Below are 17,196 nucleotides of genomic sequence, written 5' to 3'. Positions count from 1 at the left end.
TGTTGGAGGATCAGAGTTCTCCACTTCAAAAGACTCACATGAGAATCAGGTGCTGTTATATTCACTATTTAGTAAAAATGGGCTCTTTTAATAAAGGCATAGCTTTTTTCTTCTGACTTCAGCAGTTTGAAAAATAACTTGCGTTTAGCATGACCAGAGGGCAATATGTTGGCTTATAGTTCCAGTAATAATATTGATTTGAATTGCATTGTAGAAATATGACAGTAATTATTCATCAGGATATCTCTGAAAATTATTTTATGATATGAAATTGCTCTTCAGTAATTTTACAGTTATACACTGTGGTGGGGTTTTTTGTTTATTTCGTATTTTTATTTGCATGTATGAAAGGTTAGGCTTAGGTAAAACTGAGTCAAAATCTCTTTGGTCACTGGCTTTTTTTCTTTGAAATTATCTGATAAAAAAGTTGTTATTTTTATTTTTAAAGTGTCTGCTGGACATAACCATACTGACTAAGCAGGGATTTGTGTAATTTTTCTCTAACACATGAACAGGGCTTTGGGGTCTAACGTGTTTCGAGGTCAGACAGTGATCTGGTATAAGTCAGTGTAGCCTGATGTACATCAGATGTAGATCTGGCTTATTTTCTCTCTTTGTAATTGATACTTGCATAGAAGACTCCTACATGACCTCAAATTGCAAGACTAATGTAAATACTAGGGGCTGAAATGGGAGATCTGATAGCAGAGGTTTTCAGCAAAATGAAAAATGAGGCCAAGAACACTCTGCTTTATTTAAGAAACCCGGCTTACGACCACTGCTATTATTTAATCAGTGAAAGCTGGAAACAGGCTGCTGTTTTGGTAAATCAATGAATGTATATCCAGGCTTAACCAATGAGCGGTGACTGCAGGTTTTCAGAAAAGTCAAAATGTCTTCTGCTTTTTCTTTCCACATTTGAAAAGCAGCCTTAGCACATTTGGGATGTCTTCTTCCTTTCCTTTTTAAAACCAAAGGAAGCTTTTGCATTATGTACACATAAGTCCCAAGCATCAAAGATTCTTCTTAGCTTTTTCTTTCAGGTATTTTGGAGACTAAAGCTAGTGCAGATAATGGTGTGATAATTCTTGAAACTAAAGCAGATGATACCAGGATGATCCTCAACAGTGTCAACTTCTGAGGTTTAGAGATTTGCTTCTCGTTTGTTCTGGCTGTACAGCTTAAGTTGTAACAACAGAATACCTTCAGAAAGTTTGCTTTAGGGGAAGATAAGTGTATGCTGAAAGGGTATGCCTGGTGATTAGTGTGGAGGAGTAGTGTGTGGGAGGAACTGGGCTATAAGTTCTGCTCAGTCTAATTCTAGATACTTAATTAAAGTCTCCTGAATTTAAAGCTGAAGTCTTAAAGATAAACATGTCAAAAAATGAGAAGGTCTTTTCTTTCTCCAAGAGATAATTTTGTCAACTGTTTTGACTGGAAGGAAACAACGATTTGTTAAAATTTTATTTGGCATAAATTAGATAGGGCTGTTGGCTGTCTATTGTTTCCTCAAAAACCACAGATCATTTCATATTTGTATTCTTTCACCAGGCTTTTCTTTGCATTTTTAGTAATTATGTGATTAATATTTGGAATCAGGAACTAGATAAATAATACTTTGTACTGTGTCTTGTTTAATGTTTCTTAGGAAATTCTAATAAAGTTTAAAGATTTCCGGCCTCTGCTCTTCAAAATATCATTTCCTTACAATTCCACTGTATGTGAATTCACAGTTACATATACAAACTGATACTATTTTCTGACTTCTCTTCTTAAACCTGTCCCAGAAGCCTGACTTGGCATAGCTCAGAGCTTGAGAGTATATTTGGGTGGGTTGTGTCCACAATTTGATAAATGCTCTTTAAAGATATATTAGGAAGTATTGTCTGATGTGTTTTAAAATATAGTGTAGGCTTTGAATGAACTTGCAACCCAGGTTTTCTTTCTTATGCACAGTTTCCATCAGTAACATTTTAATATGTTGTGACTTTTCATAACAGAAACCAGTTCACAATTTCTTAAGACCATCTAGAGCATAATTTGACAATGAAAATTCTGTATTTATATGAAGGACATAGACGTGTGGTATAAACTTTCAGCATACAGACTCAGAGATGGAATAGGTGATATGGTCCTCTGATAAGAAACTGACTGTGCAAATGATACAGAAATGGACCCAAAGCTCAGCGGATAGGATCTAGTAGATAAAGTTTCTTCATATCTGCTGTTTCTAACATTTTTTCATTGATAACTGATGGTGTCATTTGAAAAGTCACTTAAAAATCTGTTGCTGCTAGCAGGTATATCATTTAACAGACTAGAAAGCGTATTTAAAGAGACGGTTTTATTAGCTGTTATTCTGTCTTAACATCTCAGCATTGGTTCTGTCTTACACTCTTCATTAATCAAATCCTCTGATACTTGTGTCATTTGCAATGGAAAGTAACAGATAAATGCCCGTCTGGGAACTTGATTCTGGTTATGGCCGGCAAGTGAGTTCCCTGTGTTCAGTGACAAAGACACGGGGTGTTCCTTGAAGAAAGATGACACGTACCTGAGGTGGTTACCCCACAAGAAGGCCCTTACGTGACTGGTCGTGTCTGGCAAAAAATCACTGTAGATACAGTGGTGACAAAGGGAAAACTCACCACCTCAGTTGTGCATCATCTATTGATCAATTCACTTCTTCCTGGAAAGTGTCCTGCATGAGAAATTAGGCATCTTGTTAATAACATTATTTCAGATAGAGAAAGGGATTAAAGATTTAGAAGAATATAACAAAAATGTAGTTGCCAGGAGTAGAGAGATCCTTCCTGTGTTTCCATCATATCACAAAAAGGCAGTGATTAATCTGCTTTTACAGCTTTTCCCAGATGTCCAGTGCATGCTGCGGGGTTTTGCAGTCAAGAATATGATGAGATGCTAATGAGTTTATGGCTTTTGGGAAACAAAGTAAAAATGTTTCTAGATGCCAGGAACATCTATCATTTACAGTCTACTAGAAAACAGTGGAATCGCCCCATCCCATTTGCAGTGCTAATTTACTGTAGGTTTCCTAGAGAGAAGAGCTATCATTAGATGACATGCAATTTCTGCAATTAGCTGGTTAAGCAGCATTTCTTCTTTAAAGTAGCATAAAAATGACATGTTCAGGAACAGCACATTAGATTTTCTTCTAAGTGGCTACTCTAGGGAATAGTATTTGTCCTAGAACATAAAGGTCAATGATAATTGAAGAATGTCAATAATGGCCAGAGCCACTACAAAAATTCATGTAAATCTGTTAGACCATTTTATATGTTCTTTCTTCAGTAATATCACAGGAGGTGTGATAGTCCCATAAGTCAAATTCTGTAAGTAGGAATCTGCTCAACCTATCCTTCAAGTACTTGGCTTGTAAAAATAAACATGTTAAATTACTACATTTATCCTGTAGCATATTTCTTTTTAATTAGTATTTTTAATGGGTGGAGTCAGATGGCAACAAAATATGTCACGATGCATTTATTTGTAATCTAGGGAACAGTACAAATGAACAAAATTTTGAAATATGGCCTCAGGAGAATATAATTTTGGTAAGTATAAACTTTGTCTGCTAACCTGCATTATCTGTAACTACTCACTGGGTAGAGGTATGACGGGAAGAAGGAAAAAGTGAGGGATGTAAAAAGAAAAAGAGTTTCTTCCTTGTATGCAGTGGAAAGCCTTAACAGTTGTCTTGAATCCAAAGAAAGAAAAGGCATTTGGGACATGGAAGCCCAGAAGACAGGATCCATTTACATTCTGAAAAGTGTGTCTTCCACATGCAAAAAAAAGGAGAATACAAATGGGTTTTGTCCCCCCTGCTCCTCCGGCTGGAAGTGTGTTTTCTGTCTAATGTGGCAGCATCTGTCATGTTTCATTGCATTGAACCTGGCACCTAAAATACACGCGCAATGGTGAACATAAGAGTACTGGAATGCACATTTCTAGTATTAAGGCTTTAGTGAAGTTTTTAAAAAATGAATGAGAAAAACTCAGAGTTTCTGTAGATGAAAACTTAACTGAGAACCTAATACTCAATTTATCAGTTTTAAATACAGCAATTAATTACAACAGTGCTCAAAGTTTGTTGTGTTACATAGCTTTCCTCTACAAAGTAGTTTTCTTTTTCTTTCATATTTCTTGGAGATGAAATCCATTCTTTTAAAAAATAAATACAAAAAGTACTTTTTCCAAGGGAAGAAATTTTCCAGGATTTAGAGCAAAGTAGAGCAGGATTTGGTGACCCGGAAGACTGTAAGTTTCATTGGAGAAGAAGATAGAACTGGTGAGGAGAACAGGCTAAAAGCAAGCTAACAGGTGTTTTTCCTCAAGTCATGTAGCCATACACCTTGTTTTGATTTAGTATTGAATATCAGATGCAGAGACATACTGTTTCTGTTTTACTTTCTGCGTACATATTTGAACATGTCTATTCATTTCTATGTCACATTGTACCATGTGTGCAAATTCATATCTGCCAGTGCTATGTGTTGATGCATGATGATCGGCTGCATATAGGTGTTCTTTGTTAATTGCATTTATAAACATCGTAGTGTCTTGCATCCAATTTGTTTCTCTTTTTTGCTATTCAAAAACTAACATACAAATATATTGACTGACACTTTTATTCATTATAGGTGGGCTGAATAGATTCAGAAACATTCAGGTACAAGCTGCTAGTACAGTTGGTGTTTTCCTTTCCAAGAAGCTTTTTGCCAAATCTAAATAAAAGTGTTTTTAAATACTGTGGAGATTTGGCTCTACTGACTACTAGCTCTGGTGTTATTCTCCTGAAGTACCTTGGGAATGACATTATGCTAGTATTGTTTCTCACACCTGGAGGCATTCGTGGTAGAGCATTACCAATTAATTTTCATTGTGCCTTTCAGTGGTATTAAAGCACAGCATAGCAATACAATACAAATAGTGTAGGATTCAAATCCTTTCCGTTTTTTTTTTTTTTTTTCTTAAAAAGCCAGTTATCACTTCAGGTTTAGAGCAACCACTGTCTTGATCCTTAAATGTTCAGTTCACCCAAGAGCACTTGTCCTGTTGATAAATTAACTGATGGGCGTAGAGTTCTCTGATGGTGTTCGAAGTCTGCACAACATGACATAGCACAAGATAGAGCCGATGTAAATTGATACCTCCACAGTGGAAATCACAACTCAAAAGAGAAGAAAATTATTGCCTCTGGAGAGAAAGTACAGCAAAAGAAAACGTAATTAGCTTGTATTACGCCATTTTGAAATCGCTCTTTGAATGTTCCATAACATAAGGATGTAAAGCTGTGTCAGTGTGGTGCCATGCAGAAATAACTGTGCTAGATCTGAACAAGGCAGTGCCTGTACCCGCAGTGATACATGTTTCAGAATCAAAGCGGAATGCTGCTGTGGCGTTGTGAGGGGTTTTTTACCTTGACAAGAGACCAGCTCAAAATAGCTCAGGTGTTTCTTTATTTCTGAGCTATGCTTCTGAGGCTACATAGGATTCGGTGTTCAAGCGTCCGCAAAATCATATAGCAATACATGTCCATATACCTGTTTTGTATCAGCAGAGGTTAGGATTGTGAGCACAAATCAGACTTGTGTTTGTACAGCTAACACATTTTCGTCTGGAATTTCTGGGACAAAATTTTGTACGAATGACCTGTGGCATCTGTATGTGATTATTCTGTGCCCACTAAGTAATTCTGGCACTTGTGCATGTGTTGTACTTTCTGCAGAAGTGAAAGTCAGTTGAATAACTGCTTACAAGTGTTAGACTCCCTCCATGTACACAAATAAGCAGTATAAAGGATGCTTGGTAGATGTGTCCAACACTTCCCACTTGGGTTAGTGCTACTCTGTTGGGTTCAGGCCAGCTCCAGCAGGCTCTGCTTCGTGATACACAAACATCTTGTTAGAGATTTCTATGCCCATCAGTTAGACGCAGCAATAAAAGAAGTTGCATTAAAAGAATTCCTCAATTTATCTGTACACAGGCACTAAATACGTCCAGGTGTTGTGTAGCTATAATAGTTTGAGTACGTGCAGAGGGATCCATCAACATGTTGGACATTCAGAAACCCAGTGGAAATCTTTTACTTGTGGTAGCTTTAGTGTAATAATTCAAGTTCCAATAAAAGCATTTAAGTAATTTATTTTCATTCAGGGGTGCCATAAGTTTTCACAGGTAATTTGCAACTATTAAAATGTTTAGGTGCAGGTCTGACCTTTTACATAAGAAATAAATAATAAGAAGAATAATTAATAGGAATAATAAATAAGAAATAAAGAATTTTTTGATCCAACTATGCATATTTTTAATACTACTAGAAAGATTACTCTGTTTATAATAAAAAAATCTATCCTGCCAATCTGTAATGGAATAACTGATTTTTAAGCCAGAACGGAAAATAATCGTGTATGTACGAACGTAAGGAGTGTTCAGTTTACCGGCCATTAGGCACTGGATAAGGCGAAAAGAGTATAGAATCAAAACTTTAGAATCTGTTGTCACATTTTAAACAGGTTTGAAACACTGGCAGAAATAGGAAAATATTCAGGTTGTAGGAGCTGGAAACAAAAGTGCTGCAGAGGAAAAAAAACACAACCCAAAAACCAATAAATAAACAAACAAAAAGCCAACACCCCAAAACACCCAAAGCGGTAGACGTGGGAGAATCCCAACAGACAAGAACTGCAAGAATTCAGTCTTCCTCAGTTTTACTGTTCACGCTAGTACTGTTTTTTGAAGATCTCCTTCAGTAGGTATTTGTCAAAAGTCAGCACAAGGAAGCCTTTTTTCCACTTAGTTTTGAGTCTGAAATGCAATAGACTGAGATAATTAAAGGTAGTGAAAATGACAAAAAAAAAAAAAAGAGATTCATGGTGAAAGTTCTTGTGTTCCTCTTACAGCTAGGGTGGTAGTGAAACTATCACTATCCAAAGAAAGCTCTGCTGGACCAGTTCATTTTGGCAGCTACATCTGGAATGATTCCAGAGGAGCTCATCTTTTATTCAAAGAAAATTTGAAAAGGGATTTGACTTGGCATAGTGTCTCATCTATAGAACAATGAAAGCAAAAAAGTAAATAAAAATAAATGCAACAATAAAGGCATGTCAAAACACTAAGCCACACTAAAAAAACTGCATAAAATTGACAAACAGAAAGATTAAATAATAGAAAAAAAATGGAAAAAAATAGTAGAATAAGTGAAATAAAAACAAGAAGGAAATTACATGTCAGAAAAAGAAGTGCAATAGAAAGAGGAAACAGAAGAAAACATGGAGAGATAGCAAATAAAGCAGAACAATATTGAAAATCAATTTAAAGGTGAAAAATATATGATTTGTTGGGGTGGTGTTTCTCTTGAAAGAATTTAAAAGATTACATTATCTGTTGTTTGAGGTCTAAGCTGAAATAGTTTTGGTTTATTCAGTAATGTATGGATTATTTTTGCCTTGACAGTAAGGAAAATACAAAGATAATTCTATCACTTAATAACTAATTGCAATTAAAATTGAGATGGCTTAAATACCTGGTGAAGTCTTGGCTGATTTTAACAAAGTTTATGCCTTTGAAATCATGGAAATTAAACATTGAAAACAGAGATGCATATTATTTTGGTACTTTCATCATAATGCAAACCATTAGTCTCTTTCACATTGGTTATTAAAATATTCAAAACGAGGTGAAAATTAATAAATGAACTAAAAAATGAGAAAAATATGAAGATCCACTTGAGCATCATAAATGTGAAATCTTGTTGTCCGAATTCCAGACTTTTAACCTAAGTCTTTTGCTACTTAATTTTTCTTTGTGGTCCCTCTCTTACAATAAAGTTAGACTTTGCTAGCTGCAGTATTAAATGCAGTTTAGCATGGACTAGGAGCACTTTTCTTTTTCTGCCAAGAGGAATCTTGGCCATCGGAGGACAAAACTAAGCACAGGTAATTTAGCCTGCATCTAGATGGATTTTGCAGCTTACTCTGAGCTCCCAGTGTCCTGGCAAGGCTCTGGGTCAGTGGAACACAGTACAGGGCCACTGAACTGGCACTGTTTGCTCCAGAACTGAATTTGGAGCTGTCTGGTTGGAGCAAAATTTCGGAAATTATAGCTACTGTGAAGCAAGAGGTAAGCAAGTCTGTTATCATGGGTTTTCAGTGCTTTGCTATTCTAACCTAAGAATTCTGAAATAGTGTATTCCAATTGACTAAAATAGTGTGTTCCAATGCCAGCTCATTTGGAAAAGGCTGTTCTTTGTCTCTGCAAACACCTGCTCTTGTATGGGTCCAATAGGGATAAACTCTTTATCAGAAGTCTAAGCTCATTTAGACTTGCAGGGAAAGCCTCAGTAAAAGAAGGTTGCCCAAACTGCAGAAACTCATCCTTAATAGTAGAAGTGTTGGATCAGAAAACACTTACTTAGGGCTTGGAACTATAGCACATTTTTATAAAAATCATCAGCAATAGAAGTTGTGAAAACTTTGAGTCTAAGAAATTCACCTGCACTAGGCAGCTAATTTGAGGGAAGAGAAAGTTTCAAATGGGGACTGAAGTTACTGTATTTTAAGAAAAAGAATATCAGAAGAGAGAGAAGTGGATTATGCTTTTTGGTATTATTTCTTACGTGCTTCTCTGCAGTTGTTTTCACAGTTAAAGGGTATGTTACATCCCATGCTTCTGTTAACTTACAAAATTATTTACAAAAAGGTATGCTGATATACACTGGCCCAGGTTGCCCAGAGAAGCTGTGGCTGCCCCATCCCTGGAGGTGTTCAAGGCCAGGCTGGATGGGGCTTTGAGCAACCTGGTCTGGTGGGAGGTGTCCCTGCCCATGGCAGGGGGTTGGGAACTCGATGATCTTTAAGGTCCCTTCAAACCTTAACCATTCTATGATTCTGTGATTATATATTTGTAGTTAGGATTTCAACATTCCTGGTATTTCAAGCGGTTCTGTAACTTCAGTACGTCATCTGTAACTGAGCTGCAAGTGTAAGTACAGCTGAATCTACCTTTTCATAGCTGTTACGAAAACTTGCACAGATGCTATCGTCTCTTTACATTTGGTCTTTAGCTTTCCCACTAAAATCTATAGGAATTGTGCATGTATATATAAGATATGGCAGATCTCTAAAGAATCTCTAAAGACAAGTTTTCGGCTGGTGAGCCGTGGCTGGAAGTCCATTTGATAATCCACTGAGTTTCTTCTTAAGAACCAGCAAAGAATGAACCTATTCGCGCCCTCTCAAGTGCTGCATCCAGTTTCTGTGGCAGTCACATAAGAGGCAAGGAGCTCTTTGTGTTCCACTCCTTACAGAATCATTTGCGTTGTCATAGAGTAAGACAATTTCAGTTTTATAACAGGTTAAAGCTTTATTGTCATAATCCAAATTGTTTTACTTCACTTGAAGTTATATTATGAAGCTCGACAACATTCTTGCTAGCTTTGGCTTCTGTCCTCATGGTGGAGTTTAAATTCAAAGTACCTTTCAGCTCTAGGTGAAGCTGCAGCTTCCCTTTATTCTGGTTTAAACACTTGTCACAGGCAATGAAAATAGTGCTGCACTTTCCTTGAGGTGGAAGAGAAGCCCTCGTTTGACAATCTCATGACTTCAGCATGAGTTCCCATCACATCCAGAGCCATTCATCTCTGGGCCATGCTGTAGCATAGTGCTCCCTCAGTTACACTAACACAACTGTTTATGGAGTCATGTTGTGAATTGGATGAGCAAACTCATCTGGGTTAAAACAAAACAAATAAAACCTCTGCAAAATAGGTGGAAAGGGAACACTTATAACTGATGTTCCTTCTGAAATCCCTCTGTTTGCAGCCGTGCTTTGAACTCTAGTGTCTTTCATGTTTTTCATGGGCTTACTAGTTCTTTGAGCTCTGGGATGGCATCCATCATCCTTCTGACAGCGTATTGTTAAAATCTTAAGACCCTTGCAAGATTCCCAGTCTTCACCTATGTCTTCACCTGGTGGCCCATGCATACACTCCTACATGCATAGTAGCATGTAGGAGTGCAGCTACACATAGCGCAGCTTCTCTCCCCACAGAAATGCCCCACTGTTGTTTTTTATATCCCACTACTGCCGAAGTGATGTTTCTACTGCTAAGAACGTTAATTTAGTCATACAATCAATAGCTATTTCTGTGAAGAATATGGTATCGAAAGCAGTAAATATATGGACTTAATTATTAAATTTCTAACCACCAAACACTATGTGAAAAAAGTATTGTGTACATACAGAAAAGAAAAACATGCACCCATCTTCAAGTCATGTTTTAATTTCTTAGCACAGTAGAGCATTTTTGGAATCTCAGCTAGAAAACGCAGGATTTTTCTGTGGCTCACTGCCGTTTACTCTTTTGAATCTGGTAGCTTTCTTCTCAAGTACGGGCAATGTTTCTGCTTATAAGCCACGTTTGGACTATAAGACTCAAATATCACACCTACAGCCATATTGCATTAAAAAATTATAATTCGGAGGAAAAATTATAATTGGAGGAATCCATAAGATTCATTCACAATTCAGCTGTCTTGCCAGAAAGTCTCTTTTTTTCAGAGTAAACCCATTTTTTCAACATTGAAAGCCATAAATAACTCTCATCAAAAGGCATATATTAAGGTATAAGTCTTAATGTTTTGGGCAGAAACATATGAAGGATTTATGAGGTCAGGTAGAGATACATAAGTAGAAGAGACTTGAAGTCTGTCAAATCACCTGAGATTTGTAGGTTGGATTCCACTGGGTTAAAGTAAAATTCAAAAAGCTGCTGAAACTATATTCTTGTCTCTTTGATCCCTTCCCACTATTCTAATTAGACTAATGGTTTGTCTAAGTTCTGCTGAATGTTCAATATAGGCATTTATAGGCTGCACAGACAATGTGAACAATAAACAACTTCATTAATAATTACATAAAAATTATTCCCATGTAAGCAGATTCTTCCCCATCCATACTCATTCTGGTTATTGGGAACAACACAGCATTCAATTTGCTAAACAAAAATAGCTACTTATTGTGGCGGGAACAAGATGCAGATTGCATTAGGATGGCATTTCATCTTATCTGTTACAGCTTCTGGGATTATTCTTTCCTTCTCCCATTTCAAAAGGAATTCATTATGCTGTGATGTACAGCAGGAGTACAGCTCCCTTTATAAAATTATTAAGCTGCTTTACAATTAAAATTGCCGTCTTTTGTGCTGTTGCTGTTGTTTATAAGTGAAAAGAAAAACTGAATGCTAAGTAGAGTTATTGTAAAGTACGTGGTTATTCTCCAGGAGTGTATTTTCCATTTTCTTATGAAGTACTGATGTTGCTCTAGTGTTTATTATTAATCACATATTTTATTTATCTTGGAGTAGTAGAAGCCCCCAGTTGGGACTGGGAGTCCTACTGTGTGATTTCTGCACACACATGTAATAATAAAAGAATAAAAGGGATCCTGCTTAAATCTGTACAGAAGGTTACTACCATTAAAGGCTGCCTTTCTGCAGGCCTCGTGGGGCAACAGCTTCGTTCAAATTGTGTTAACAACATTCTATAACTGTCACAAAGTCCACATGGAGCAATTGCTGCATCCAATTAAACCATGATTACTAAATGGCAATGGATTTTGTTAAAAAAACCCAAATAACTGGGAGAATTCTGTTTTCTTGTGGCAATTTGTTTGACAGCAAACTGGCATTGTTTGGCAACTGGCATTGCAGCCGGCTTTATAGGTGGTGTTACTCGTGTGTTAATTCTCGATGACATCATAACCCAGTACACAAAGCAGAGTTTAATTTATTGGATCTGATCTGAGGAGATCCGAGAGGGAAGTTCAGTAATTTCCGTCTGCCTCACAAAGCTTTCGTAAGAGAGACGCTCCTAGGTTTCACAGTGTACTAATGGAGCAGCTGAAGGCACTAGGAAGGAGACATTGATTAAGATAATTGTAATATGTTGCTGGTAATTAGTTCTCTTGTTTTCATTCATCTAACCCAAAAGGAACAGCACTGTACATCCTAATGCCTGGGATGTGAAAGTAAGCTTTCTGTGGCTGAATCTGAGATAATATTGGTAGTTACAAATCATCAGCAGTTTAATTGGTACTTTTTTTCTGCAGGATAGAGCAACAGTAATGAAACTATCAGGTAACTGATATAAAACTCTGAATAAATAATGTAAAAGTTGGTCATCTCTGGATTACTTGATAGACTGTGTATCAAGGTTTAATAAATGGAGTGTAAAGGAAAAGGAATATAGATCATGTGGTCAGAATGTGCAGATATATCCTAGAAACTTCTGATTTTAAAATGGACTTCAGAGAATCGTTGTCACTACTAATTAAACATGATGTGATAGCGAGATGGATTAATTTCATAAGGAATATCAAGAAAGAGCAAAGTATGCCAAGTGAAATGCTGAAGGCTGGCCTCAGTTCAGTTACTCATTCCTGTCTTCTGTCCAATGTTTCACTTTGGCTGTTGTCAAGAGAGAGGAAGTAACAGTACCTGGAATGCATTGCAGGAAAAAATTGCATGTACTAAATTCTTCATCTTATACACTATGTGATGAACACATGCCACACACTGGTAATAGGCAACAAATGCTACATTTTAATTCAACATTAATTAAGCAATGACATTGAAGTGATTAAAACTACATTATATTCTGATGGCCCTTTGTTAAAACAAACCAACGAACAAACAAAAAAACCCCTCAGAGGTCTGAGATGTGAAAACATCGAAGGTTGGTAACATCTTAAGTCAACCAACTCTTTCAGTCAAGGGTTCTGGTTTGGTTTTATGACAAGAGTGTATAGTAATAGCAATAAATACATGTAGTCTTTATTAGTAATATGGTACATTAATGTAAAAAGTAAATACATCATCAGGTTTGGAAATGTGCTTCATTAATCTTAACAAACTTTAAAGTGATTAAGGTTAAAATCTGTCACACCTCTTTAAGATTAGTTTTAACTGCATGCGAATATAATTGACTGCTACACTTGAGCACAGAAGTCTTCTCTGTAGGGAAAAGAAACATCAAGGACAATACCTATATAATATTTATATACTGTTTTGTCAATATGCCAGACAAAGACCATTTCTAGGAACAAAATTGCATTTAGTTTCTAGCCTCATTAATCGTCAGCCTATCTAATGTGGGTTTGAACTGATTTTTTCTGATACAGATTTTTATTCCCTCAGAGCTAGTCTGAATTCACTCTACTCACTTTCTCAGGTAAGTGATTTTCTGCTAGATGGCAGTGGTTTTAAATCAGTGTTATACTGAGAAGTATTTGCAGTTGTAGTCTAGAGGAAGAAATTATTACACTTTTTTAATATCCTATCTTTTCCATAGCATTTTAAAAAATAAATAGAATTCTAAAATTATTTTAGTATAAGCACATCATTGCTTTTTTGAAACATTATTGTGCATGTCAAAGAAGAGTTGGTACCACCTGAGTCTTGATTTTGCAGAAATGATACGCTTGTATTGACATGTTCATTCAGAATTTTATGTTGCTCTTTGCAACATTCACTTTTTGGTTTTATTTGTTTTTGTTAGGCGTGTTTGGCACAAAGAAAGACAAATATTGGTTAATAAAGTGGAAGTATAGTTTAACAAAGGAATTGCTCTGGACTGAATACACTAAGTTGTTACAAACAGCTATTAATTTCTTCTGTAGTAAGTATTTTCTATTTTATTTCCTGTTTATTCATTAAACAGATAACTTGCATTAAGTGATGAATAGCTGATTTCTAATAAATCACAGCTATGCATGCAGATATATATTACACACCTGACATACATGTATTTTCCCATAGGTGGTTATAATCTCAAAGAATTCTTTTGGTAGCTCTGATGTTATACTTTGTTTCATCATTAGTGAGAAATTTAATTTAAAATTGTAAGAATAATAACAAAATAACTTCAGGTGACTGTGGTATGCTTTTGGCAGGATACTGGTCTGCATGGTCTGTGTTTCTGAGTAATCATAATATTTACAATAAATCATAATATTTTAGTTTTGATTTGAGGTATAAGTTCCGCAAACCCTGTAGAAATTTTTGTCCCCAGATTTTTTTGAGAGAGAGAGATGGAGAAAGTTGTCAGCTTTCTGCTACTGACATCCTAGTTTGCTGTTAAAATATAACTTGCACTATGGCCTGGGAAGACATGATTGTATATGCATCCTATACCATTCATTACATGAGGAATTATCTAAGATTATAGCTGAGTTTTTGACTGAAGTATGCAAAAGTATTTTCACAATGATCTGTTAAGGATTAGATTTTTTAGATCTGACGAGGAGAAAAAAAAACAACCCCAAAGTGAAGGCCATCTGCTCCTACAAAATGAATAGAGATCTGTTGTCTTGGGAGTGCTCAAATTTATTTATGTTCAGGAAGGATGAGGCCTGGAATCTATTGTTACAGTTGGGATCATACAATTTTCTGGAGAAGGAATTTGAATAGGACATGTGCGATTAGCAGATTTGTGAGAAGGTTGATAGGGTCTGTGGAAGGTGGTAGTGTAAGTACGTAGTAGAATCTGAATCAATACAAGAGCTATCTTTTGAAGAAGCACATTGCAGGAGTGAAATCACGCCCCAGAAGCGGTTTCTGTGTAGCCACATGAGCTGCATCATGTTTGTATGAATTCCCAAATGCAACTTTCCCACCACCTCTATATTTCTCAGCGGAGTAGAAACTTGTTAGTGCTCTCAAGCACTTTTATTTCTCTGCATTCGAATATTCCATTGTGACTTCCTGCTTTTTGGAAGATACATGGTTACCTTGTTTTGCTGAGCAATGGATTTATAGTGGTATCATTTCTAATGATGTTATGTCAAGACCACAGAGTAAAAAGGAAATGGCAAGGATTTAACAAACTGGTATGATTGTTTGTGACTTCTAAGTCAAAGTCTTGTCATGAGATGCAAAAGGAAGAAATGTCACTTGCATGGTAATTTTACCTCGAGTGAAATGTGGACTCTTAGTATTTTTAGCGCATAATTGGCAGAGCAGAAACACTTAAGAGATTATTATGGACTATCTTCATGTCAATAGTTGATTTTCAGGATTTTGCTATGGAGCTTCAGTATTTTAATCTTCTGCTGAGTCTAATCTAATCAGTGTTTCTTTTCCTTTCCCCACAGATCCTAAGCCTTACATGTACATAGCTTCTTAATGCTCCTGGACATAATACAACTGATGCAAACAGATACATACAGGGACAAAAAGAAGGGGCTAGTATGATATTCTTCTGATTTCTAGTTCTACCTGCATTTTGGGGAAAGAGGCAGACATAGCCTCTTTCCCCAAAATGCAGCATTTAATAGATTTAATAGATGCAGCATTTAATAGATTACCCGTCAAGACAGATCCCTGTGAGACCACCGTGTTTATGGTGGCATCCTTCTGACAGACAGAGGGGGCAGGACAAACACAGTTTTTCTCTGAAGCAGAACTGTAGGGCAAAATAGAGTGTACTTGCCAAGAACCAATATGAAGGCAAAGTAGAATCAGAATAATTAAGGAATATTTAGGACTGTCATTCTGTTTATAGCTTGGCAGACTGATGGATCCTACATGTTTCAAATGCAGCTTTCACCTTTGGTCCTGTTCAACTAGGATGTTTCTCAGAGAAAACATTATCAGTGACACTGTTCTTTCTCTTGCAAAGAATATTTGACACCACTGCAGGGTCTGGTGGCGTGGAAATGTGCAAATCTATGGGGAGATGGTCGCATTTGCACTTCGGGCTTTCACAAGCTCTCTGGAGAGAGGGTTCCCTGGAAATGTGAGGAATGTGCTGCAACACAGCAGCTGCTCCATGGACTCCCTTTCATTTCACAGTTGTATAGGATGTAACATCCAGATTTCTTAAAATTCCAAGGAAAAATGTAATGCTTAACCATATGGTTTTGTGTTTTGAAACATTAGCATAAAATCAGATAGCAGCAGTATCTTGGTAATACCTTTTCTTGAGAGGAAAAAATAATCCATGTTTGCCAAAAAGCTATGCTTTTTTTCAGGTATATTTTATGCTTAAAAAATGTATTGGGCAGCTCTAGCATCAAATGTACCCCAAATGCTTTTGAAGAGTAAGTTTTGTTTTTACAATAATGCTGTCCAGTTAAATGCAAAGATCCAGTCAGAAGGACCTGAATGGATTGGTAGCTGAACAGTGAAATCATTGAAATGGCTGCAAACCTCTTGTCCTAATCTGCATATGAGAGAAACATAAGTAAATGCCTTTATGGATGAGTTAGTTGTACATTCTATGTAGTTTCATAGAGCCTCATCGATTAGGTAGTATTCTAATACTCCTTGAATACATTTGACTGATGAGTAAACTATACTTCTGCCCAGGCATCTTTGTGGGATTCCTAAGTTTTTCTAGGAAAAGATGCGCAGGAAAGGCCATCATCTGGAAAGGAAGAGTTCACGGTTGCAGTGTGGAAAAATTATGGCCTATTCAGTTCTTTGGCACAGAGACATTACTATCGAAAATCATGTACCTTCCTGAGATCTGCAATGTAATTTTCAGATTATAATTTAGGAAATAGAAAGAAAATGTGAATTAAGCCTAAGCACAGGAGCCAGGAGATGTTATAAACACTGTGGCAATTAATTCTCTACACAGAAAAATAAATATGACAAAGATTTTAATTCTCTCTCTTTGGGGTGCATTTGACATTCGCCCTCTGCCACAGCATGATGTTGTTTGTTTTCTGGGCAAGAGTCAGACCACCTCTGCTTTCAGCAATGCAATTTCCAGTGATGCTGACTGAGAAGAACCACTGTGGCTTTAAAATTAGTGTTGTCTTATTTGTCTTTTCAAGTTCATTTATGTCAGTTGCCACTGGAGCCAGAGTGCAATCTCTTTTTAATCATTTCTTCATTCCCTCTTGAATGGTCGTGGTATAGCCGGCTAGAAGCTGAGATGAAAAACTCCACTTAATTTGGTTGCCTTTCATCAGGAACTTCACTTACTACAGGGCCACTCTATTAGACCACAGATGTCAAGGCAGCTCAAGACATTAGCTGTCAAAGTAACTCTCCATAACCACCTGCTATTTACATGCAAAACATGCCTCCCTGTTGAGACTAAAACTGTAAACACATTTCTAGGAGAAAACTGCTGGCTTAAGCTATGACAGAAACTTTTTCTTTTTTGC

The sequence above is a fragment of the Numenius arquata genome, chromosome 5 (genome assembly GCF_964106895.1).
Source record: "Numenius arquata chromosome 5, bNumArq3.hap1.1, whole genome shotgun sequence".
NCBI lineage: Eukaryota > Metazoa > Chordata > Aves > Charadriiformes > Scolopacidae > Numenius > Numenius arquata.
The sequence above is the reverse complement of the archived record's forward strand: the minus strand, read 5'-3'. Positions refer to the sequence as shown.